This window comes from Panthera uncia, chromosome D2 (genome assembly GCF_023721935.1).
Source record: "Panthera uncia isolate 11264 chromosome D2, Puncia_PCG_1.0, whole genome shotgun sequence".
In the NCBI taxonomy this organism is placed as follows: domain Eukaryota; kingdom Metazoa; phylum Chordata; class Mammalia; order Carnivora; family Felidae; genus Panthera; species Panthera uncia.
Genome location: NC_064818.1, coordinates 4,471,831 through 4,498,696, shown reverse-complemented (window position 1 = coordinate 4,498,696; position 26,866 = coordinate 4,471,831). Strand labels below are relative to the sequence as shown.

Genomic DNA, 26,866 nt, shown 5'->3' with positions numbered 1-26,866 from the left:
TTTAATACGATTTATAGCCAGTTCATTCAAGCTTCATACCACGATGCTGCCCTGAGGCTTCTCCAGCTGTATCCCCCCCTTTCAGAATCCTTTGCCGATAACTTCTGTCACCTTTGTGCTGGGTCCGGGGGACTTGGATGGTCTTTGCTTAAGCGTGGGACAGGCACAGTGTAGCACTTCGGAGATGGAGCTTGGATATGCAGAAAGACTTCTGAAGTTTAGGTGGTCGTTAAGAAGTAATAAGCATAGATAATGTCAGCATCATACCTTAGGAAATGTAAAAGCTTGCCCATCATGTACGTTAGGTGGAATCCTGGAGCTGAAAGATTGTGCTGGCATAGTGGAGACTTTGTTTCCTGGCCACCTGGCCTTCCAGCCCTCTTCTCCTGGTGACCACGTATCCAGTCGCCGCCTGAGGAACCACCTCCTCCTCCATGGGCACAGGTGGTTGGAGTAAGACTTTGACCAGCTGAGAATCAGGGTAGGAGCACATGACTCTGGCCTGCACCAATGTTTTTGTTTATTTGTAGAGTTTCAGTGATTGCCGCTGTGCCCGGCACCTAAGAGGAACGTGATATTGTTCTGTGGATTTTAGGTAGAGAGGAAGATGCATGTTCTGCTCTGGGAAAATTCTAGTAAAGAAAAAATATATAAAGGAGAACCACGTGAACTTATTAAGACTAGGTGGGGGAACTGGAATCATAAGGTGCCGTATTCATGCCTGTCTTACACTGAGGCCCTTAAGCGACCCTGTGCCTGTACCTGTGTCTCCCTTCATGTCAGGAACCTTTGCTCTGCTTCCTCAGCCACCGTAAGGTGTCCTCCAGCCCTGAAGCGTCCCCTTTCCAGGCTGGATGGCACCTGCTGGCATTGGGCTCCATGGTGCCTTCCCGCAGGTTATTGGGGGCGTACCCCAGGAAAATGCTGTTTCCCGTGATCGATGAAACAAGGGGAGTCCAATCATAAGGAATGTTTCATTGCCCTTAGTCTCATAAAACCAACGGAAGTTTTCTACTGTGAATCTGATTTGGGGACTTCAAAGAAATGTGGCTGTCTTTCCTGCCTTAATATTTTAACCCTTCAACACCAGAACACATGAACCAAAAGCAAGTCAACAGATGATAAAATACATTGGTCGTCTTTAATATTTATTCATGGGACTGATCGCAGCAACTTAAAAAATTAATTGAACATAAAAGGAACGATACCTTTTAATTTTTGTTTGTTAGAACTTTTACAAATAATAGACTTTTGTCTATTATAAACAATGGTTTTATATTTTATCTGTTATAAATAACTATAAATTATAGCCATTTTATTTATTTGTGGCAGTTAAAAAAATTTCTGAAATGTGAATGTTATGTTTTTAAAGGAAACTTCATAAAGAAATAAGAGATCATATTTTATCTAATTTCACTGAGTAGTATGTGATCCAAGGTTACAACCACAGAGTGGCAGGAAATAGATGGTTAATCCTGCCATTGCCTGAAATTATTCACGGTGAATCAAAAACATAAGAACTTGAGGGGCGCCTGGGTGGCTCAGTCTGTTAAACGTCTGATTTGGGCTCTGGTCATGATCTCGCGGTTTGTGAGTTTGAGCCCCATGTCGGGCTCTGTGCTGACAGCTCGGAGCCTGGAGCCTGCTTCAGATTCTGTGTCTCCCTCTCTCTCTCTGCCCCTCCCTGCTCTCTCTCTCTCTCTAAAAATAAATAAAAGAATAGGGGATATTCCTGAGACTGTCTTCACTGACGAATATCTAACTTCACAGGTGTCTTTATATTAGACCTCAGGAAAAGTCATATTTACTTAAAGACTTGTCTTTGATTTTCTCCCTTCAACACACTATATCCCTTCAGTTAGTAAATGCTCTAGGAAAGTTTGGTGTATATCAACAACACCATGAAACAGGGTTGTGGCTACTAAGAAATGGAACCAGAAATGACAGGTGTTTTCAGGGTGGGATCTACATTCTTTTTGAGGAGGATCACACCTAGATGGGGAAATCTAATGAAGTAAAAAACCTTCATATTTATTGGTGCTAATTTCCTGACATATATCATCATATCTAGTTTCCTCAAACATGTTCTGCGATATCCTGTCTCTGTGATTTACTATTTGCATTTCTAAGGCATGAAATAAGAAGTTTAGGGAAGTTGGGTGGTTTTCCCCAAGTCCTCGAGTTAGAAAAAAAATGGGCAAGAACAGAATAATTAGTGTTTGGGGGAGCCTGGGTGGCTCAGTCGGTTGAGCATCTGACGTCAGCTCATGATGTCAGAGTTCGTGGGTTCAATCCCCACATCAGGCTCCATGCTGATGCCTCAGAGCCTGGAACCTGCTTCGGATTCTGTATTTCCCTCTCTCTCTGCCCCTCCCCTGCTCACTCTCTGTCTGTCTGTCTCTTTCTCTCTCTCTCAAAAATAAACATTAAAAGAATTTTAAAAAAAAGAATAATTAGTGTTTGTTGGGTCCCAGGCCCTGTTCTTTCCTAACACTGTGATTATGGTTTAGATTGGGAAGAGATTTGCAAATTACATTTATAGTTATTTTATATTGTTCTATGCTTCCTATATAGCTGTAGATCTTGCATAAGTTACATTAGTGAGCTTTTAAATCCAGATAGTTTACAGAAATAGGTAGGTTAATCCTTATACAAGTTCAAAATAAAGTAGATAAAAATTAATTTGATTTTTAAATTATTTACTCCCTCTACTGGTGGCTTTTTGAAGTGACAGAAGTGCACTAAGAGTTGAGTGTGTGACTTCCTAACATACATCAAACTCTCCAAATAGAATGAATAATGAATCAGTTCATTAAAAATCTGTCTTAGGAGTTAGCATACCGTTACCTCACCTCTTTGTCACCGTTGCTACAGAAATTCTTGAAAGATTTGTTGATTTTTTAAGAAAAGCATACTTCTATTTGTCACAAAGTATATTTCTTCCAGAGTATAGTTAGCCACACATGAATTATGTTTGTGAAATTTCAAAGGTTTTGTCTTTTGATATGTGTGTGTGTCAGTTTTTGCTTCCAAATTCTGTACAATGAGTTTCGGATTGAAAAGACCGTGAAATAAAGGTTCAATTAAATGCTATAGGCTCATGAGAGGTTTAGAGGTAGCAATGAGAACTTGGCGTTCTGAGGAGAAGAAGATAAACTAAGTTTTTAGAAAAGGGACATGGATAGCATCTGGCAACATGGCTGAGACAGAAGCTTTAGGACTTGCCCAAGTTAATGGCTTAATATCAGTCCGCATCAGAGGGACACAGAGGAGACATCATAATGGCAGGAAGAACCTGCAAATCTCCTCAACTGAGTTGACTTCTCAGTGGTGTTGGCGCAGTGACCAGGAACATTTTATAGTTTGTGTGTGTGTGTGTGTGTGTGTTAGTAGGGTATATGGTCACGTGTGGTGTGCGTGTGGTGGGTGTGCGTGTGGTAGGTGTGTGTGGTCTGTACGGTGTGCTGTGGTGTCCGTGTGTGTGTGTGTGTGTGTGTGTGTGTGGTGTGCATGCGTGTGTTGGTGGGAGGAAGAGGAAGGCTCTGTGAAGATAAACGGTGTGTTGTCACTTGGTTTTCGTCTCGAATGGCTACAGAGGCTGCGTCGTGACATCTGTGTGTCATTCAGGTGGCTCAGCAGACTTCTAGTGGAATGAGTTGGGCTGTAAAGATCCATCACCCTGTGGGCAACTTGACGCCCCAGAAAGTTTACAGAAGCTTTTTCCTGCGGCTTCCTGTGCTCCCAATGGACAGAATAACGTCTGTCTTGGCGCCGTGCTGAATATCCCTCAGCAGCATCGTGGAGGCATTCTGCAAGTGTAGTGCTGTCTTGAGCTAATACAAGCTCACGGCCACTGGTTTTCTGATTTTCCCTTTATTGTGGCACATCTGAACCTACGACTTGCGTAATTTTTACCTTACCTTTCTGGCTTTGTAAGCATTGTTCACACCAACTACAGGGAGATGGTTAAGTAACTAACACTCGTAGACTTTGCTTTCAGCTGTGACAAACGAGCCTGGAACAGACTAATCTGGAGGAAACATTAACAAAAAAAATGGAGCGTTACCAAAGCCACATGGATTTGAGAGGCCAGGATATAGGCATGAGAGTAGAGCTACAAACTATTTTCTTCTTACCCACCTTCAAGCATGAATAATACGAAGTTACAGAAGGAGCTCTACTTTAGCGCCCACCCACTGAAGGGCTCAGTGATCCGAATCTGCTGGCGACTGTGGCTCTCCCCTGGAGTTTCTGGTTTTTATTTAGAAAAGTGCAATTCTATAGTCATATTCAACATTGATGACTTTTTTCCATTTTCAATGTTGGTTGCAGAAATTAGACTTCTTCATAGTGCATCTTAGTAAATGTTTCAACCAATTCAAGTAGGAAGCACAAATAGTCACTATGCATAACACAGGAAGTAGCTTTGCATGACTGGTGAAAGCTAAGAATTGATTCAGGAGGACATGGGGTGGAATCCTGGCTGGCCATCCACTTCCTAGTCATGTGCTTTTCATAAGTTAATTAGTTATATATGTTTTATAAGGCTTAAATGATCTGATGTGTATAAAATGCCCAGACCAGTGATTGGCATAGGAATAGTAATGATCTATTACTATTAGCAGTTATTATTAGAGAACAAGATCAACCCCATTCATAAATTAAAGAAATTGAATAAAAAATAACTATGATGTGCAACATTGCACTAGACAAATTAGCAAACGCTTGTAAATGACGTTGCTGGCAAGGGTGTGATACGCTGGGGAGCCTCGCATCTGAGACACCTGGTTCTTCTGAAAAGCAACATAACCAAGAAAAATACTCTGCTCCTTGGCCTAACAGCTACCTTTGTTAAAACCAAAGGCAGCCAAAAGTTTGTAAAAAGGAGTATTTTCCCAGCATAACGTGTGCTAGGGAAAAACAGGAAACAGACTGAATGTCTAGCAAGGGAAGAATGTTAAATAATATGTTGGCATTAGAGTAAAATGAGATGGCATATGGACATTACAAGGACATTTGGGAACATGCTTTTCATGTGGTAGTAAAAAGTTTATGAAAGTGTCCTCTCGCCCACGCGGCCTGGGTGGGTCTGCACCTGGGCCCTGAATTAAGTCTATCACAGCAACGTGTTCCCTTATCCTGGTAACAGCTTCAAGGACGTGCACCTTCAAGGACGTTAAAGCAGGTGCAATCAGAGTGCACTTGAGCGCTTTGGCTGGAAATGTTGGAACAAAAAGCTTTTCCTAGACCTTAGGAAAAGAGCCTCTGTCGTCGGCTACTGCGGTCAGAGGGTGTAAACCGATGCTGACGGATTTGGTGCTTTTTCGAGGGGAGTTTAGCATGAGGATAGAGCTGACGGAGGAGGCAAGTCTGGGACAAATACAGGCACATGGAACCAGTGTCCCCACCGCACCTCTGGTTTCTGCTCAGGACTTTGCAGTTCGACCGCTGATCATTTCCTGGATTTGTGTCAGCCAGTTGAAGTTGGGCTTGCTGATCTTTGAAACATACTAAATTCTAAATGAGACACGGTGTGCTAGAATACTAAGTGGGGGAAAAGCATGAATCAAAATTATATGGTGCAGTGTGCTCTCAATAATGGAAAATGCATAGTCACAGAAACCACTGGAAAAGATGTAAAATATCTCTACTTGACACGACCAACTATTTTTACCTTTTCATGCATTTTTCAAGATTTCCTAATGGTCATATGTCATATATGACTTTCATTATCTAAGATAAAATGTTTACTAGATTTCGAGGTAGTAGACCATGTGATAATATTTAAAACCCTTTTCTTACTTCTGGAGCATTATAATGTATACATTTAGAAGTAAAGAATTCACCTCTGGTCACAAATAAGATGTTTAAGATAATTACTCTGGGAGCTAATCTCCTCTTTCCTTCAAGCTGTTATATAGACGTAGGGTTCTATTGGAAAGAACATGTTATTTGATTAAAATTTGAATGGTGTACATATTTATATGGTATTAGGGAGACAGAAATGCCCCCTTTAAATTGTGCAGTGGGCCCATCAGCCCGCACATTCCAGCGAGCCCCTGTAAGTCCTTACTACGAGCCCGATTCCTGGCCCTGAATCCAAAGTTAACATTTGGAGAGCATTTCAATATATGTTTTCAAAGATGGTTTTATGACTCATCAGCAGTTGAACATTCTGATATCCTCGAAGCTTCTTTCACACAGGAAAACTAAATCCAAAATTCTAAAAGCAAAAACAAAACCAAATCCGTTTTTACAGGGTTAGATTTTCAAACAATAGCAATGGTATTTTTGTTTGCTAAATTCTTCTTTGCCTGGGTATGATAGGAATTGTTTTTGTGTCTACATATTTTCCCTTTGACCTTACCGGATTCCATGTAAATAATCTTACACTGAAAACCAGCCTTAAAGAAAGACGTTTGGTTGATTAGAAAAGCGTATTACCAAAGGGCAGGAAAACAAGGGAAAGCAGCCTGCAGAAGCAGGGTAGCCCCTAAGTGTTCAATCAGCGTGTGAAGAGCGATTTAAGTGCCCTTTCTGGATGTGACACGACATGGTGGGAAATGCGAATGGACTGGCAGTGCACTGCTCAGGCACACACTGGAAGGGGTCCTAAGCCTTCTAAAGTCTAGGTCAAGCTCCCAAACACGGAAACCACAGAGAGTTAATGATAATTGAGATCATATGTTTCTTATCAAAGCTTCCTCAAGAAAAGCAGCTTAAGGGAAAATTCATAAATACGTGTCTTGACCACAGTCTACCAATCCCCTTCCGCATCGGAGCCTTCAGCTAATTTGTTGACTTAATTACCCAAGGCACAGGAAGGTTAAACAGAGTGATAATCTGATTTTCTCTGATTGCTGATCACTGCAAAAAGTGGCCCATAGGATGCAAAAATAAACCTAGAACCTTAGGCTATGTCGAATGGAGAGGCGAGGTAATTATCTAGATAATTCAGGCTAAGTTGACTGTTTACAGTAATCAGGTTATCTGGATAAGTACTCAGCCTACACCCTGTCTACCGGAACAGCAGTTTTAATCACATCATGGGGTCTGATTAAATGGGTTATTTGTTAGATCTAAATTTAGTGTGAACTATTTATGTTTTAATAGTCAAATTCATAAGGAAAAACCTAATACACTATCCTGTGAAAACATCATCCCAAATGATGGGGATAACAACATTGTGTCCAAATAAAGAATGAGTACTTGTCTTTAAATAATTGGAAAACATGAAACCACAGAAAGAAAATCACATGTGGGGAAAATATATTTACCGTGGTTGAGTCTACTACGAAGGGCTACATAAAAAGTGAGGTAAGAAAAGTTAAAGCTGGTATGAGAAATGGGAGATCATCCCACACCGTAGCCATTGGAAATCTATATTCTGATGACCTCTGTTTGTCAAGAGGCATCAAAAAAAAAAAAAATCTTTCAATAGAAGAACGTTAGCTAACTTTTTTTTGTTGTTATAAAATACTTGCTCATCTTAGAAATTGTAGACCATACAGAAAATTATAAGGAAGAAAACCAAAATCATGTCCAGATAACACCACTCTTAATGTTATTGTGCATTTTTTTCTGTACTCCATAATAATATCGTAATAATAATATGCTATGGGGCAATTAAAAAATGGAATCATACTGTACATACTGTTTTGAAGCATGCATTTTTTGCTAGGTGATATTTTAGATGTCTTTCAGTGTCAATAAATATGTAGATACAGCCTAATTTTTTATTATTTTACATGACTGCAACATAAATCCAACCACTATTTTTGGACACTTAGGTTGTTTTTAATTGTCTTATAAACAACCCACTATTTGATAACTTCATCTTCACATACTTACTTGATTTTTTTTTCCACCTGTAGATTAAATTCCTTGAAATGGAATTGCTGGGTAAAAGGGCAACGCACATTTTTATGACCTTTGATATATATTGGTCAACTGAATGCCACATGCTTTTGTCTTATTAATGGCACAAGCTGGGTACAAGAGTGCCTGTTTTTCACAGTCTGTCATCCCTAAATAAACATCTTTATTTAAAATTTTTTTAGTTTTGCAATATGATACATAAAACTTAAAATTTTGGCTATTTGGTTTTTTTAATGAATATTATTTCATAATTTAGTTCCGATTTCTATTGCTTCCTTTGTGAATGATCTCATATCTTTCCTTTTTTTTTTTTTTTTTCCTTTCAGGGCATTTTCACCTTTTTGATTTATGAGTTCACTATCATAGTTATAATATCAAAACTTTATGGCTATTTTGCAAATAATTTTTCCAGTTTTTCATTTGCCCTATAATATCTTAATTATGTTTTTCAGCATGGAAGCTTCCCACATTTATGGAATCAAATGAACGAAGTTTTTCTCTGTGGTATCTCCCTTTACTCATTGCTTAGAAAGTCTTTCACTTCTAGATCTATGTATGTATGTATGTATGTATGTATCTATCTGTCTACCTACCTACCTATCCCTATATTTTATGCCAGCCCATTTTATTGTTATTTTAAAATTTAAATGTTTAACCCATCTGGAAGAAAAAGTTCATCATCAAGAAATATAACTATAGTTAGGGTAATTATGATTATACCGGTTGTGATTTTCCTATTCTGGTTCTTCCAAAATTGATGATTTGATACGTATAAGCGAGGCATGCCAGTGCACACAGGCACTTCCTGAAGTGACTCTGAGAGTGCTTTGGGACCCCGGAGAATGCTTAGCTGAAAGAATGAAATTCAGAACACCTAGCATAAAAGCAAAATCACAAAAGAGTTCCAACAGCAAACATCAAGTGCTGTGCAAAGAAATGAAAATCAAACTGGTGTGCTTCCGTTAATTCGGCACGTTAGAAGACAATGGGGCAAAACATCCTGACTTCTGAGGTAAAATAATTTCAACCCAGATTCTTCACTCAAACTAGCCATTCAAGTCTGAGCACAGAATAAAGATTCTTTCTTTTCATATGAGGAGGGACTCAGATTTTTTTTTACATTTCATGCACATTTTCTTGGAAAGTTGTGTGAAAATGTTTCAGCAAAATGAGAGCAAAATGTAGAATTAATTTGATCCAAGAGGCAAAGGTTTCAACCCAGGAAAGCAGTGATCGTAAGTTTACAACTAGCAACGGGGCAAGGACAACCAGCTGACTAGAACACAGGGAGGGAGGTTTTGGGGGAAGGACTGTAAGGAAATCAGTGTATGTGAAAGAGCCGATAGAAAAATAGAAAAAAGATGATAGTATAGAGAATTAGAAAAAAAAATAGTTCATGATACAGAAATACTGACATAAATTAGAGGGCATTAGAAATTTCAAGAACAAGAAATTTTTGTTTCAACTGAGCTACAAACTCAAAAGATGGACAATTTTAAGTAATTGATGAGACATGAGAGAAGAGTTCATTTGGTACTAATGCTAGGAATAATCTCCTTTGATTTGCCCAATATTTGTGACAATGAATGTGTAAACACGAAAATTAATTCTAGCATATGACTTGACCCAACTTACCTTGCTGTTTACATAGTAATAATGTAAGTCCTATAATCAATCTCAAACTTTTAGAGCCAACTTATAGGAAAGACATGTAGTTGCCAGGCAGGATGAAATTGCTCACAATTTTGATAGTGTATAAATAAAAAGGTAGTTGATAGAAAAATGGGAAATAAAGGAAAGGGGGATAAAACAGTGGGGGTGCTAATAATTTTATTGTACAAAGCAGAAATCAAATACTCTGAAAATCAATGGAATAAGAACCACAGGTATAAGTATATCGAAGGTTATAAAGGTAACCAATGAAAGAATAACAATTGGGCACCTGGGTGGCTCAGCCAGTTAAGCGTCTGACTTTGGCTCAGGTCACGATCTCATGGTTTGTGGGTTCGAGCCCCTCTGACAGCTGACAGCTCAGAGCCTGGAGCCTGCTTCAGATTCTGTCTCCCTCTCTCTCTGCCGCTCCCTTTCTCTCTCAAAAATAAAAAAAAAATTTGGGGGTGCCTGTGTGGCTCAGTCAGTTGAGTGTCCAACTTCGGCTCAGGTCATGATCTCGCGGTTTGTGGGTTCAAGCCCCGCGTCGGGCTCTGTGCTGACAGCTCGGAGCCTGGAGCCTGCTTCGGATTCTGTGTCTCCCTCTCTCTGCCCCGCCCTGGCTCGTGCTCTGTCTCTCTGTCTCTCTCAAAAATAAACATTAAAAAAAGAGTAAAGTGAAAAAAATAACAATAAAGCAAATATTAAACATTGATATGAGTAAACGGTGAGTGGGATATAGCAGGTGTGTATAATCTTTATCATCCATGTCAGAGAATTAATAGGTATTGTCTAAAGTAGGTAAAACAGGAAACGGAAGTCTAAACATATATAGATATGAAAGTAACAGTCATGAGCATCAAGCACAGAAACAGATTGCAAGCTCTGGGCAGAGGGAGTGGCTGTGGTTTTTTATTATAAACTTTTCTGTAGTATTTGATTTATTATCAAGTCCTTACGGTTTTTTGATCAAACTCGAATCTAAAAATAAAGACACACAATGCATTGGGAACGTCTGAGGATATTGTTTGCGTGGTCTGAGAAAGTGTGGCAATTGCAGCAAGTGTGTCATTAAAAACATGCGAAAACCCTTCTGATTGGAGAGAGACACAAAAGTGGCCATGCAAATAAAAGTGAGGGGTTAGTGGGACTTCACTAAGGATTTTGATAGCAGAATGGCAGTGCTATCTCACTTGTAGCAGATAATGCCTCCAAATTGTAGCTGAGAGCAAGGATGCCCAGAAGTAAGACTGTTTCCAGCTCCCTTTCAGCTAGTGACGGTCTTGTAACCACGCTCTGGGTAACTGTGAGGGGCAATGATGTGTGCAATACTCAAGATTGACTCCATGTGGAAGGCATGTGCTTAACCACCTCCCTTCTCCTCCCTCCCAACTGCCAGGAACATGGACTTACAATCAAATTACACAGAAGAAAGGCAAGACTGGAAATATAAAGTGCCTTGTTCAAGATCATCAGCAGTGGACAGCAGTAAGTATTCGGACCCAAATTCTCCACGAAGCATGTAAGTCGAATATTCTATGGCAGTCTCTACTCCTACAATAATCTAGTATTCTAAAATATTAATTTGACAAATGTTTATTGGCCTGTGGATGAATTAGGAATTTACTAAAAAAAAATTCTTTTTTTACTAGAGTGGTTTATAGAGTGAGATGTTCTGGTTATTTCAAACTATTTATTTTATGATAAGATCTTTTTCAAAAATGTTTTTAAAAGCCAGTTGTGTTTCCAGGTTTTCTCAGGCCAAAAATTTCTGTTGTCATTTTGATTATAATAATAATTAAAGACGAACACACATACTTGAGACAATCTTGAAAGAGAGGATTTACACCTCTCAATTTCAAAACTTCCTGCAAAGCTACAGGAACAAAGACTGTGTGGTATTGGCAAAAGGCAGACACATAGATTGATGGCATAGAACTGAGAGAAATAAAGCCATACACGGTTGATTAATTTTTGACAAGGATGCCATGGCCATCCAGTAAGAAAGAATGGTCTTTTCGGCAAATTCTGGTTGGACAACGGGATATTCCCATGCAAAAGAAGTAAGTTGGGTCTTACCTCACAGCATATTCAGAAATTAACTCAAAATGGAAATAAAGACCTACACGTCAAGACTAAAGCTATAAAACCCTTAGAAGAAAACATAAGAGTAAATCCTTGAAATCTAGGAATAGGCAATGTTTTTTTAGATGAGACACCAAAACACCAGCACCTAAAGAAAAAATAAACACTCTCGAGAATGTGAAAAGACAACCCACAGATTGGGAGAAAATATTTGTGAATTATATATCTGATAATGGTAGGTATCCAGAATATGAAAAATAAAAAAAAAAAAACAAAAAACTTTTATAGCTTAACAATAAAGGACAAATGACCCAATTAAAAACTGAACAAAGGACATGGATAGACTTTTTTTTTCAAAGAAAATATACAAATAGCCAACAAACCCAACAAAAGATGCTAATGTCATTAGCCATTAGGGGAAATGCGTAGCAAAACCATGAGATACCAATTCATATCCACGAGGATGACTCTAATCAAAATGATAGGCAGTTACAAGTGTCGATGAGAATGTGTAAAAATTGGATTATAGACTACAGGTGGGGATGTAAAATGGTGCAGCCAGTTTGGAAAACTGTCTAGAAGTTCCTCAAAAACTAAAACAGTGTCCATATGCCCCAACAATTCTGCTCCTAGGTATATGCCAAGGAGAATCAAAAATGTACGTTCACATAAAAATTTGTATATGAATGCTCATAGCGGCCTTATTCAGAAGAGCCAAAAAGTATCCTCAACCCACATGTCCACCAGGTGATGAATGAATACACAAAATGCAGTCAGTCCATACGCTGAAATACTGTCCAGTCACAGAAAGAATCAAGTGCTCACTGAGGCTACAACATGGATGAACCTTGAAGAGAAGCAGAGTGAAAGAAGCTAATCACAGAAGGCCACATCCTGTGTGACTCCACTTCTGTGAAATGTCCAGATCAGGCAAACTCATAGAGACAGAAAGTAGAACAGGGGGTCCCTGAGATGGTGGGGGAAGGGGGAGATGGGGGGTGACTATTAATGGGTGTGGAGTTTCACGTTGGGGTGATGAAATGTGGAATTAGGGATCATGACTATACAATCTATGTATGTACTGGAAACCACTCAATTGTACACTTTAAAAGGTGAATTTTATGGCATGAGAATTATATCTTTAAAAACACACACACTAGCCCGGGTGGCTCAGTCAGGCATCTGACTTCGGCTCAGGTCATGATCTCATGTTTTGTGGGTTTGAGCCCCGCGTCGGGCTCTGTGCTGACAGCTTGGAGCCTGGAGCCTGCTTTGGATTCTGTGTCTCCCTCTCTTTCTCTGCCCCAACCCTGCTTGCGCTCTGTTTCTGTGTCTCTCAAAAATAAATAAACGTGAAAAAAAAATTTAAAGAAAAACACACACACTAAATACACCCATATCAGGAAAGAACGCATCTAGTACTTTGGTGGTCATTTTATTCTTCCAGTCATCTTGAAGAAATTATTACAGGGGATTCAGGTAAATCAAACATTTATACTTACTTTTATCCAGTTCAAACTCATTTTGTTTCTTTCAGTGATTTTTTTCCCTGTTACCATACACTTCACCTTTCTTTCAAAGCTATAGCATTGTTTTCCTTTCTAAACATGAATGTAATTTGAGAGTAAAAGGTTCACATTAGCTTTAGCTGCCAGTGGTGTAGACGTGCTGGCACCATGGACAAAAGCACAGGATCCTGACACTCGGAGAAGATGCTCTTATTTCCCTGCTGCACAAAAAGCCAAAAGTAAGCCCTATTATCAGAGCGAGTGAGAGCGGATTCACCATGCGATTAATCAGGAAAATGGAGGCAAAAATTCGGCTGGGATCGCACCTAGTGTGTGGGGCAGAGAGCTCTTCCTGAGCTTGTTAATTCTAGCTTGTAATTTTCTCCGTCTACAATCAACTTCCTTCCAGTGTGCAGTAAAAATATGCAGTTCAGGTGCTGCTTCCTGTGGGAAGTAAGGTGATCATCAAAATATCAGGCCAGTGAAATGGCAAAAATACATGGTTTTATTCTTCAAGGACACCCCGTTCTTCAAATTCCTCAAATGAGATAATGAAGGATAACCCTACATTTTATCCTTTTGATCTTTGCTGTGTTACAATTCTTCTGTCTTCTTCTTTCTTTAGAGACAGAGAGAGAGAGAGAGAGAGGGAGGGAGGGAAGGAGGGAGGGAGGGAGAAAAATAATGTGGTATTGCAAGGTCATAGTTTAAAAATATCTTGCCTTTTCTCAAAGTCTAAAAATATCTGTGATCGACTAAGCAACCAATTACTGTACATCCCAAATGCATGTTTTCGCAGTTATTTTTAGGGGCAAGATTTAGTCACTACACATCCTGTCCACTCCAAACAACAGACAGACAGAGAGGGCAGCTAATGAGTAGGTAAACAAATGACAATGTCTCCTTACTTTCGACTTGGCTTCCAGGACCCAAGAGGCTGCCTGGCCGTCTCCACTCTGGCGTCAAACAGTCCCCCGTGCAGTACGCCGACAATTTAAATTATTACAAGGCAATGTTACAAGTATGAACCCTGGCACAAAATAAAGTAATTACATTCAATTAGCAGTCCCCAAAGTGATGGCCCAATACCGAGGGCTTTAGATGTTGCCTTTTGTTGACACACAGAAGCCAGGTAATGAGCCGAGCTTCAAAGGGTAAGGGGCTAGCTTTGCTGCTTAATTAGTGGGAACTAGATCAGAAAACATGGCAAAAAGGAAAAAAAAGAAAACATGCTCACAATTTTCTCTTATTGTAGGGATTCAGATAATATGTCACATTTCCCAAACAACAACAACCGAATAACCGAATACAAAAAATGATCTCCTGAGGAGAATTCCACAGGAGTGAGGATGTGATTACATGTGTGGGTTTTTCTTGGGGGGGGGCGGGGAGGATTTATATAATTTGATGTCATGTCTGCACCCCTAGTGATTTATCGTCTCCTTTTAATAAAAGCTTTTCTTGTTTGAATTTTTAAAATAATTTAAACAGAATTATATTATATTAAATAAATACTCTCTAAACCCTACTACCCTTCCCACAAATATCCTTTCGCAGAACACACTATGTTTGTTGCTCTGAAGAACATCCCCAAACTCAAACATAGCCAGAAAAGTTCCAAAAAATTAAGAAATATTGGGAAGACTAGCCTGGTTGATTACTAAAACATCGTATTTTGGTTTTATACATGTGAATTTTTTCTTTACGTAATTTATTATATGAAATAAATTCTATGAAACACAGTGGCCTTGGCTTTGTGTTTCTTCAGATGTTAGTCAATAAATGGGTTGAGGAAAACAATTAAAAACGTGGCCAACGCCTCAAAAGAAGAAAAAAATTAGCAAAGGATATAAACAGCAGGAAAGAATAAAGTTCTCAAAATACATGAGATGATTCTCAACCTTATTTATATTTACACAAAATGGAAGTTAGATAGTGTTTTTTAAAATCAGATTTGCAATCAAAAGATTTAAAATGTTTTGTGGCTTGCAGACAACCCACACACGATTAGTGGAACTGGTTCCCTCTCAATAGAGGCTATTTTGCAATACTGTCAAAATGTAAAATTGAGAAAGCCTTTGACATCTAGGGATTTTCCACATATGTATAAGACATGTGCAAAGATATTTCTTGCAGAATTATTTATAAAAATAGAAAAACAATGTAGATATATAACAAGAGAATGGTTAAATAGAGTGTATGTGGCTTATTTAAAAGCACTATGCTCAAGTATTCCAAAAAATGTAAGTGGAAGGAAAATTTCCCAGTTTTATGAGGCCAGCATTACCCTGATGCCAAAACCAGATAAAGACACCACAAAACAAACAAACAAACAAACAAAAAAAAAAATGAGAGAGAGAGAGAACTACAGGCCAGTATCTTTGATGAACATAGATTCAACAAAATACTAGCAAACAGAATCCAACAATATGTGAATTAAAAATTAAAAAATTAAAAAAAAAAAAAACATCCACCACGATCAAGTGGGATTTACTCTTGGGCTGCAAGGGTGGTTCAATATTTGCAAATCAACTGATGTGATATATCACATCAATAAAGAGAAAGGATAAAAACCATATGATCACTTCAATAGACTCAGAAAAAACATTTGATGGAGCACAACATCCACTCATGATAAAAACCCTCAACAAAGTAGGTTCAGAGGGAATATACCTCAACAGAATAAAGGCCATATATGAAAAAGCCACAGTTAACATCATACTCAATGGGGAAAAACTGAGAGCTTTCCCTCTAAGGTCAGGAAAATGACAGGGATGTCTACTCTCAGCACTTTTATTCAACATAGTACTGGAAGTCTTAGCCACAGCAAGCAGACAATAAAAAGAAGTTAAAGCCATCCAAACTGGTAAGGAAGAAATAAAACTCTATTTGCAGATGACATGACACTCTATATAGGAAACTCTAAAGACTCCACCAAAATCTAGAACAGATAAATAAATTCGGTAAAGTTTCAGGATGCCAAACCAATGTGCAGAAATCTCTTCCACTTCTATACACTAATAATAAAGCAGCAGACGTGGAAATTAAGAAAACAATCCCATTTACAGTTGCACCAAAACAATAAAATACCTAGGAATAAACCTAACCAAAGAGGTTAAAGACCTGTATTCTGACAACTATAAAACACTGTTGAAAGAAACTGAAGATGACACAAAGAAATGGAAAGACATTCCATGCTCATGGACTGGAAGAACAAATATTGTTAAAATGTCAATACTACCCAAAGCAATCTACACATTTAATGTAATCCCTATCAAAATAGCATTTTTCACAGAGCTGGAACAACCCTCAAATTTGTATGGAACCACAAAAGATTAGCTAAGCAATCTTGAAAAAGAAGATCAAAGCTGGAGTTATCGTAATTCTGGACTTGAAGTTATATTACCAAAGCTGTAGTGATCAAGACAGTATGGTACTGGCACCAAACCAGACACATAGATCAATGGAACAGCATAGAAAACCCAGAAATAAACCCATGATTATATGGTCAATTAGTCTTTGACAAAGCAGGAAGAATATCCAATAGGAAAAAGACAGTCTCTTCAACAAAACTGAAAATAAAAAATAGGAAAACTGGTCAACTACCTGCAAAAGAATGAATCTGGACCACTTTATTACATCATATACAAAAATAAATTCAAAATGGATTAAGGACCTAAATGTGAGACCTGAAACCGTAAAAATCCCAGAAGAGAGCACAAGCTGTAATGTTTCCAAAACTGGCCATAGCAGCGTTTTCCTAGTTCTGTCTCCTGAGGCAAGGGAAATAGAAGCAAAAATAAACTATTGGGACTTCATCCAAATAAAACCTTCAGCACAGGGAAGGAAACAGTCACCAAAACTAAAAGACAACCTACTGAGTGGGAGAAGATACTTGCAAAGGACATACCCAACAAAGGGTTAATATCCAAATGTATAAAGAACTTATACAACCCAACACCCCCCAAAAATGAATAACTCGATTTCAAATGGGCAGAAGACACGAACAGGCATTTTTCCAAAGACGACATCCAGATGGCCAACACACATGAAAAGATGCTCAATATCACTGATGATCGGGGAAGTGCAAATCAAACTACAATGAGATACCACCTCACATCTGTCAGAATAGCTAAAGTCAAAAACATAAGAAACAACAAGTATTGGTGAGGATGTGTTCAAAAAGGAACCCCTGCACCGTTGGTAGGAAAATGCAAACTGGTATGTGCCGCCACTCTGGAAAACAGTATGGAGTTTCCTCAAAAAATTAAAAATAGAATTGCCTATTGATCTAGTAATTCCACTACTGGGCATTTACCCAAAGAATATGAAAATACTAATTCACACAGGTATACACTTTCTTGTGTTTCTTTGCGCATAATTTACAAAAGCCAAATATGGAAGCAACCCAAGTGTCCATCCATAGATGAATGGATAGAGAAGAGGTATATATACACAGTGGAATATTACTCATCCATAAGAAAGAGTGAAATCTTGCCATTTGCAACTACATGGATGGACCTAGAGGGTATCATGCTAAGTGAAACAAGTCATCAGAGAAAGACAAGTACCACATAATTTCACTCATACGTGAAGTTTCAGAAATAAAACAGATGAGCAAATGAAAGAGAGAGAGAGAGGAAAGCCAAAAAACAAACTCTTAACTGTTAAGAACACACTGATGGTCACCAGAAGGGAGGTGAGTGGGGGGATGGGTGAAATAGGTGATGGGGATGAAGGAGTGCACCTGTTGTGATGAGCACCGTGTGATGCATGGAAGTGTTGAATCACTATATTGTCCACCTGAAACCAATATAACACTGTACGTTAACTACACTGGAATTAAAATTTTAAGAGATACTAAGATAAATCAATATAGAGCATATGTACATATAGATTGGAACTGTACTAGAACCCTATGACACAGTGTTAAGCATGAGAAAGCATGATGCTTTCGGCAGTAGACTATCATTTGTGAAAAAAGCAATAATACGTATTCTTGTCTATCTCTGAAAGAACATGTAACAAAAGTGGTGGTTTTGGGAAAGAGGAAATGGTAGAGAGACATTCCACCGTTTATATTTTTAATATCATATCAAGTTTACATAATTCACATGTATATAAGTAGTTGTAAGCACAAAACATTTAATATTTAATATACAGAAATATTCTAGCATAAAATTATCCTTTCAAAGGCATGGGCCAGTTTTAATAACTGCACTGTGTTAGATGTGGAATCAAAAATTAGATACAAAGAGCAGAGAGGTAAGGGGTGGGAATGGGCTACATGGGTGGAGCTGGTCAAGTTATAACCCTCTAGTGATAAATAAGTCCTGGGGATGTAATATATAGCATGGAGACTATAGTTAATAATACTGTATTGTGTTCTTAAGGTGCATTGTATACACTGCATACTTAAAAGGTATATTTTGTACTTAAAAGACAACAGTTCTTAAAAGCCCTCCTCATCAGGAGAGAAAAATGGTAACTATACGGTGATAAAGGTTAAGTACATTTATTGCAATGATCATTTTGCAATATATAAACATTATGTTGTACACACGGAACAAATATTATATGTCAATGATACCTCAATTTTTAAAGAAAGGCTACTTAAGATAATAATTGCCCTGTGTGTTTATATTCCCCAAAATTTATAGACTGGAAACTCTGAAGAGTGTGAACTCTGTGAGCAATGAATGAATTGGTGATTGGGTGAACCACTTAAACCCTTTAATTAGAAAATAAGGAAAGAAATTGGTGAGTGTTTATTATAGGTATAACCTCTCTTTCCACTTTCTTCTGCCTGCTTTCTACAAACTTTACTCTGTACTGAAGAGGCAAAAAAAGGGATTAGAGAGATATTTAAAACCATTTCTTTTAGGGGCACCTGGGTGGTTCTGTTGGTTAAGCATCTGACTTTGGCTCAGGTCATGATCTTGTGGTTTGTGAGTTCAAGCCCTGTGTCGGGCTCTCTGCTGTCAGTGCAGAGCCAGCTTCGGACTCTGTGTCTCCCTCTCTCTCTGCCCCTCCCCTGCTCCCACTCTCGTGCTCTCTCTCAAAAATAAATAAACATTAAAAAATAAAAACCATTTCCTTTATAAAGTGGACATTGCTATAAAATCCAGGACACAGTTTTTTTTTTTTTTTTTTTTGCATGAACACTAATAGGACAACAATCTAATATTCAGTTCATGACTTCCTTCCACTCATTTATGTATGGTTATTTGGGTTGACAATGCCAGAATCTTAAAAGAAATTAGTTTTGTGCCTTGAATGAGGCACTATTAAACTCACATCTTCTTATATGTCTCATAATTAAGGAAAACAGTTTTCAAGAGTTTAATCTTTTACATACTTCTTGATTTGTAAAATCACGTTTCTAGATGCTGAAAAAATGCCCATTGTCATTTTATTTTATTTATTTATTTTTATTTTTTTATTTTAGAGAGAGAGTGCAAGTGGGGGAGAGGGGCAGAGGGGGAGACAGAGAATCTTAAGCAGGCTCCACGCTCAACTCAGAGTCCAACACAGGGCTCGATCCCATGACCCTGGGATCATGACCTGAGTCAAAATCGAGTCACATGCTCAACCGAGACACCCAGGTGCCCCCCAAAAATGTCCTTTATAATTTTAAATAAAATGTGATATGTATCTAATTAATTGAGTGAGTAGTTTATATTTCATATAGATACTGATCAATTGTGTGATTTCTTCAACATGCCAAGGGAGAGAAAAAAACATTCCCAAAATGAAGGGGCTGTATCTCTCTTTGGTCCCCATCCACATTCTCTTCCCAAAACATCGGGGCAAATTGGGGGTGGCAATTAAAGAGATCCCAAACCTCTTTCCTTCCTCAACCTTACCCTCAAAAGGAAGAAGTATACTAATTTTATTTTATTTTTTTTTAAATTTTTTTTTCAACGTTTTTTATTTATTTTTGGGACAGAGAGAGACAGAGCATGAACGGGGGAGGGGCAGAGAGAGAGGGAGACACAGAATCGGAAACAGGCTCCAGGCTCCGAGCCATCAGCCCAGAGCCTGACGTGGGGCTCGAACTCACAGACCGCGAGATCGTGACCTGGCTGAAGTCGGACGCTTAACCGACTGCGCCACCCAGGCGCCCCAGAAGTATACTAATTTTAGATCACTGCTCCTTCTGGTATGTCTTGGGGGTCTTTATTACATAGCTTCTCCATCTTAAAGGGTTTCCATTACCTATAAGAATAATAATCCTCATATACCCTTTGATCACAGAGCCCCACATGCAGGAATCTCTTTTATCATAATAAAAGCAACAGTGCAAAGAATATGTAAATAAAATCCTCATTTAAATATTATTAAAAGTGGCAAAATCTGGAAATAACCTATATGACCAAGAACAGGGGAAAAAATGGTGGTACATTTCTATCATGAAGTATTATGGAACTGTGAAAAAGGTGTCAGATATGTATCTACAGACTCAGAGGGTTCTTTCTACATAATGTATTAAATTATTTTTTGTAATATACGTATAGTAATTCCCTTCTTACAAAAACAAACTGCAACCCCAGACGTATCATGTGAAACATGTCAGTGCATGTTTACATGACCAATGAGAATGGTGGAAGGATCCACACCAAACTACCATCCCCACTCACATAGGTGGAAACACGTAGGTAGGTTGTCTTCAGCTGCAAGTGCTAGAGATCTCAATTCAAATTTATCCTGAACGCGAGAAAAGAGAATGGAATAGAAATCTATTCTAGAAACCTGGTAGTGCTGGGGTGATTTGGAGGTCAATATCTCTCCGGCTCTGTTCTTTGATTTCTTTGGCTGCTCCCTTTGAAAGTTTTGGGCACTGCTTTTGTAATTCTTTGTCTCCTGTCCACATGCCTATGTGACTGTCTAACTTCATCACTTAAACAGGGGAAGTTTGGAGAATGAAAGATGTTGCTATGAATACTCATTGCCAGACAAAAGGATGCTCCCAGGGAGACTGGGGTCTATGGCCAACTTCATATGTCACAACACGCAAGGGAGGAGAGAGATGGCATTTTATGCTGACTTTACCTGAAAGGAAAAACCAATTTCTCAGAAGCCCTAAGTGAAGTCCTTCCCGAGATTCACTGGCTTGAGTTGGGTAATGTCACCATAATGATCCAAATCCTCTGGGAATGCCAAATGCTGATTGTGTTTTTGAGCTCTTCGGTCAGTACATAGATAAATTACCTTAGACCAGCGATTTTCAAAGTGCAGTTAGGGGACCTCTAGGGGCCCCTGAGACCCATTTTTCATAAAAAATGAATTATTTTTGTTAACATATAATGGGTTTATCATTGCTCTTTTAAAAGGGTTAACACATATGTATTTCTTCATTTCTGTTTTAGTTTCTAAAATGGTAATTATCAACAGATATGACCCAGATGAACAAAAACTCTTTGGAAATGCATTAATTTGAGGCATGTACAGAGGATCCTGAGACCGCATGTTTGGAACCCCTTCCATAGACTCCAGGGGTTGGTTTTCTCTTGGGCGGGTAGACTACATGAAGGGGCAGTGTGGAGCCACGTAAAATCAGTGTCCCGTCGGAGACGGGTCAGCGGGAATGCACGTGGGGTAGGCAGTCGGCACGGAGAATGGCCGTAAGGCAGAAATGGAGGGTGAAATCAGGGCAGTTTATCAACATTTCCTTTCTTGTTAAATTGTTCCAAAGGATCATGTGCTACTTCTGTAGTTTGGGAAAATGTACTTCATTAAAATACTTAAAAATAATAATGCTGAGTGATTTTCAGTTGTCACAGCAAAATTAAGTTGAACTTAATCTTCAACCATGACTAAGACCTCTTCCATAGCAAGGATGAAGCAAAAAAAAAAAACCCAAAAGAATTAACTGGATTATTATATTGCACCCCAAATCCTTATCCTAGGCATTTCAATATAATTTGGGTCAAAACTACCATTATTCCTACACGGTAATGATAATATTTACTATAGATTTAAAGTGAATTTTGCTTTCAAGTCTAAGTTGGAAAACCCAGAAATTTGGCTAGGTTCTTTCATCAAGATAAATAGTACAGTTTATTTCTAGTATTGTGTAATAGTGCTAGTTGAATATTGCTTATTTAAAATTAACAGAAATATTATTTTATTTTTATCATGTTAAATGAAGGTTTCCATCTGACACTTCCCTATTTCTAGTCTGGTTTTGAGAATAAAGTGTGGCATATGTGCCAGGAAATCTGGAAGAAAAGGTAATTAGAAACTGTTGAATGTTTTTTTCCCCATCGTTTAAGGTTGGAAATCGAGTTTTGTCAAATGCGCCTCTCATCGTTGATTAAGATATTTTTTCTCCTATATTCCACACTATTGAATCATTCTTGCTTTCCCAGTTTGAATCCTACTTCACTATTGTGTAACGTACCTTAAATACACTGCTAAACTCTTTGTTAATATTTTATCTATGTGATTTTTACATATATTTTCAAAAGTGCAGTTATTCTGTAGTTTGATCTTTAGTATGTATTTTTGTCAGATTTAGTTTCAATGTTATACTTTAAAAAAGCATTCAGGAAGTTTACTTTCTCTCTGTTCTCAAATGTATGTGTGTACACATACATATTATATTGTATATATTATTCCATATGTACTTATATGGAATAAGAGGGTTTATTTGTTTGCAAACCTATCATATAGAACTTAAGCACATGTCAGACATCATTCCGGGCATTATACAAATTCCAGGTCATTTAATACTTGTAGCAACATTATGAGGCAGGCTGCTACTATTATTCTTATTTTATAGATGAGAAATGGAGGCACAGGGGTAGTTAAGTGACTTGCCCAAGAGAACACAGTTTACGGCAGCATTAGGCAGGCTTTGACTCCAGACGGTCTGATCCCAGAGTCCAGGCTCTGACATAATTTGAACCTTTGCCTCCTTTTTGTGGTTAGATTTTAAATGTCTCCTATGATCGCTATGATTCCCTTCCCTGAATGGAAAGAATCCATTCGTGTAGCGTGCCAAATGAATGGCTGTGAGTTTCACCAAGCAAGCTGACTGAAGACCGTCAGCAAGTATCTAGTGAGCATCTCTGTGGCTCAGACCCTAATTTGGATGAGGAAGGTATAGTAGAGAACACTGCAAAAAAAGGGGGGGGATCACATCTCTACTTTCAGTAACATTCAAAGGGGGACGTAAACAGTATCATAGGTAAGGTGGTAGCAAGTGCCAAGAAAACCTAAAATAGGATAAGGGGACACTGGGTGCCAGGGGAAGGAGGTGGGCTACCTCACGTGGGGTGTCCGGGAAAATCAGAAGGAAACAATGGAAACGGCCACGAGGCTGGATATCTGGGTAGAGTGTTGCACCACCAGCGAGGGAAAGTGCTTCAGAGGGAGAGTGCTTGGAGAGTTCTAGAAAGGGTAAAGAAGACAACGTGCTGGCACAGAGTGACAGGGGAGTGTGTGCTGAAGGGTGGGATTCTGGAGCCCTGTCACACAGGGTCTGGTAAGCCATGGTGGAGACTGCTCCAGTTCATTAAGGCGGAAAGCCAGGGGAAAAGTCTGCTGAGTAGCCCACGGTGACTTACATGCACGAAGAGATCATTCTGACTGGACTGCAGCACAAGGAACGATGGGGCAGGGCTGGGGGCAGGGGGACCAGAAAGCGTTCTGCAGTCTGTGAGGAAACCATGGTTCTAACAAATGCAGAAGAGTTGGAAAAGGTGAAGTGTTTCAATTGTGGATATTTTTAGGTCGATGGGACCAGAATTCCTGCAGAGGGGATGTGAGAAGAAGGAAGAACACAAGGGTGGCTCCAAGATTCACAGCTTCGGCGGCTGGAGGACTGACTGCAGGAGCCCTTCCTAAGTGACCGAGGCCAGAAGAGCAGCAGGTGTGAAAGGTCCCAGATGTGATTTTAGCTTCGTTAATTCTGAGATGCTGCGTTAGTTTTCTATTACTGCTGTAACAGGTTACCACAAACCTAGCAGCTTAACACACACATATGTATTATCTTATAGTTCTGTAGGTTAAAAGGCGACACGGGTCTCACTGGGCTAAAAGCAGGGGTGTGGGCAGGACCACATTCCTTCTGGGCGCTCCAGAGGAATCTGTTTCCTTGACTTTTCCAGCCTCTAGAGGTTGCCCACGTTCCTTGGCTCGGGGCCCCTTCCTCCCACCCCAGAGCCAGCCGACAGGGGCAAAGTCCTTCTTGTAGGGCACCTCCCTGACTTTTCTGTCTCTTCTGCTTAGAAGGACCCTTGTGATTACATTGGACCCTCTGCCTCCAGACGATCCAGGGGGATCTGCCTGCGTAAGTTCGGCTCATTAGCAACTTAGTTCCGTATGCAATCTTCATTCCCTTTGCCATGTAAGGTAACATGGGCACTTATTCTGGAAATTAGGGTGTGGACATTTGGTGGTGAGCATTATTCTTCCTACCATAGATGCCTATTTGAAAACCGAATGGAGCTACAATACACTCAGATGCCTTTTATCTTATATATCTTTATATTCTAAAAGAAATATTTTAACAAGATTGGAGTTGACTCTTTTAATAAAAATGCAGAATTACCAAATCAGCTCTTTTTATATAAATTTCAATTGTAAAGCATTTAGAATTAAAACAACTTTCTTAATAACTATTATACTGTTACAGATGTTTACACTAATGTATATAAGTGTATTGGTCATCAGTTTTGGGCTCATTGTTCACTTAATTAAGCTTTTTTAAAAAGGCACTTTTGAGGAAAAAATTATTTTGAAGCCTCTAAATAAAGCCTTTAATTCTTTGGAGTCATAAAATTGAAAGAAGTACCATGTTATTTTTTTTTAAGTGCTGTTTACCATCAAATATATATAAGTTAATCATGAAAAGGACACCAGAAAATGGCTTTATCCTTATTAAATATCAACTAGTAATATTTTGATTGCATTCTTTGTTATATATGTTTGTATATAACATATACAATATGTATATATATATAATATTTATATACATGTATATACAATATGTATATATAACATACACAAACATATAATGTATATAATATATATACACATATATAAAGACATGGATATTTATAAACATTGACACATTCACATGTATGCATTTACCGAATGTACAGTTTTAAGCCTGCTTGATTAATCTATTAAGCACCATTTCATGTCACATTCTTGATGCCATCATTTTTAACGGTATTATAGTAACCACTTCTCATTATTGGATATTTAGATTGCTAATTTTACTTTGAATATCATTGACATAAGCAAACTTGTATTGAAATCACTGCATATATCCATCCTGTGATTGATTCTCGGGATAAACCTCTCAAAGAAAAATTGTCAGGACAAAGGATATTCATATTTTGTAAGGTTTCCAATATGAAATGAAAATCATGTTTGTCTTTGAAACCAGTGCTCTGTCAATTGTCTGTTACCATCAACTTATACAGAAGTTTTGATTAAGGACATAGACTTTGAATCTCAAATTGTGAAACTTATTGGTATATCAGGACTTGTTATTCGCATTCTAAGGGAGGGTTCGGGGATTCCTTTTCCCTTACTGTCAACAAACGTGAAGCACTATTATCATATTTACATTGAGAAGAAATATTGCCACTTATTTTCCTTTGCTTTTGTTCTAAGTAACAAAAAACAAAACACAAGAAATAGTAATATTAATAAAAATCGTAATTATGTTACTGTGATTACTATTAGTAGGCAGTGTGCTAAGTGACTGTTTATGTAATCCTCACAATAAAGCTATGGCTTACATAGCTCTCATTTTACAAGGCATAGAAAAACCAAGGCATAGAAAAGCCGTACCTTAGGCCACCTGGTGAGGAAGTAGCAAAGCCAGGATTCAAATTAAGTCCGTGCAATACCAGAGTCCCATCTCCTAAAGCAAAATCCTATACTCCCTTGATCTCCCCCAGCTAGGAGCAAGGGTAGCAGTGGTAGTAATAGTATTATTATCATTCATTCATTCATTCAAAAGATTACTGAGTGCCTAATATGTGCCAGTCTCTGCCAGCTACTTGGAGATTGCAGTGAACGTAGCAAACAGAGCCACTAACCTCGCCCTGCTTAAGGTCTGTTAGGGAGGGCAATTATTCAGGTGGTAGTTACCCTACCCTAGAGCACACAGAGTGTTATGTTGGGGGGATTCCAGGGTGCCACACAACTGTGTGTTCTCTGTCCTTCTAGTACTTTCTATTCACCTTTATTGACCTCGATACATTGAAAGGTGAATATTTGTGTATGTGCTGGCTTCGCCCCTTAGACATCGGGCTCCGTGAGAACTGGCATCTTATTTACTTTTATGTCCCTAGAAACGAACGTATTTCCAGAGAACATAGTAGGTGCCTAATAAATGTTTTTTGAATGATTGATTATTATAGCTTGTCTCTAATTAAGGTAAGCAATTTCTGTGTCACTCTTCTGTTACTCTCAATGATATATTATTTTAAAATGAGAATGTTAATTATGTGATTTATGCTAATCAACCTAATTTCTCAGAATTAAGAATAATGTAGTTCGTTCACTCTCTCATTCAACAAATGCTTTCTTCACTTACCACACACAAAAATATTAGTTTGAATATTGCAGGAAGGACAGAAATAAATTAGGTGCTGAGCTCACATTCAGGATTTTGAGTCTAATAGAAAAGGTAAGGTAATGTCATAAACAATACTGCAGTGACCGTTCAGGAACTGTGTGTGTGTGTGTGTGTGTGTGTGTGTGTGTGTGTGTGTGTGTGT

General features: G+C 38.5%; 1 long non-coding RNA gene across 1 annotated transcript in view; it reads left to right on the top strand.

Annotated features, from left to right (window-relative positions):
* The window catches only part of LOC125932572 (uncharacterized), a 189,328-nt gene extending 178,217 nt beyond the window's left edge, over positions 1-11,111 (top strand). The window contains exon 6 of the long non-coding RNA XR_007460677.1: positions 10,928-11,111. This is a non-coding gene — a long non-coding RNA (uncharacterized LOC125932572). The remainder of the gene's footprint in view (positions 1-10,927) is intronic.
* Positions 11,112-26,866: the final 15,755 nt, after the last annotated feature.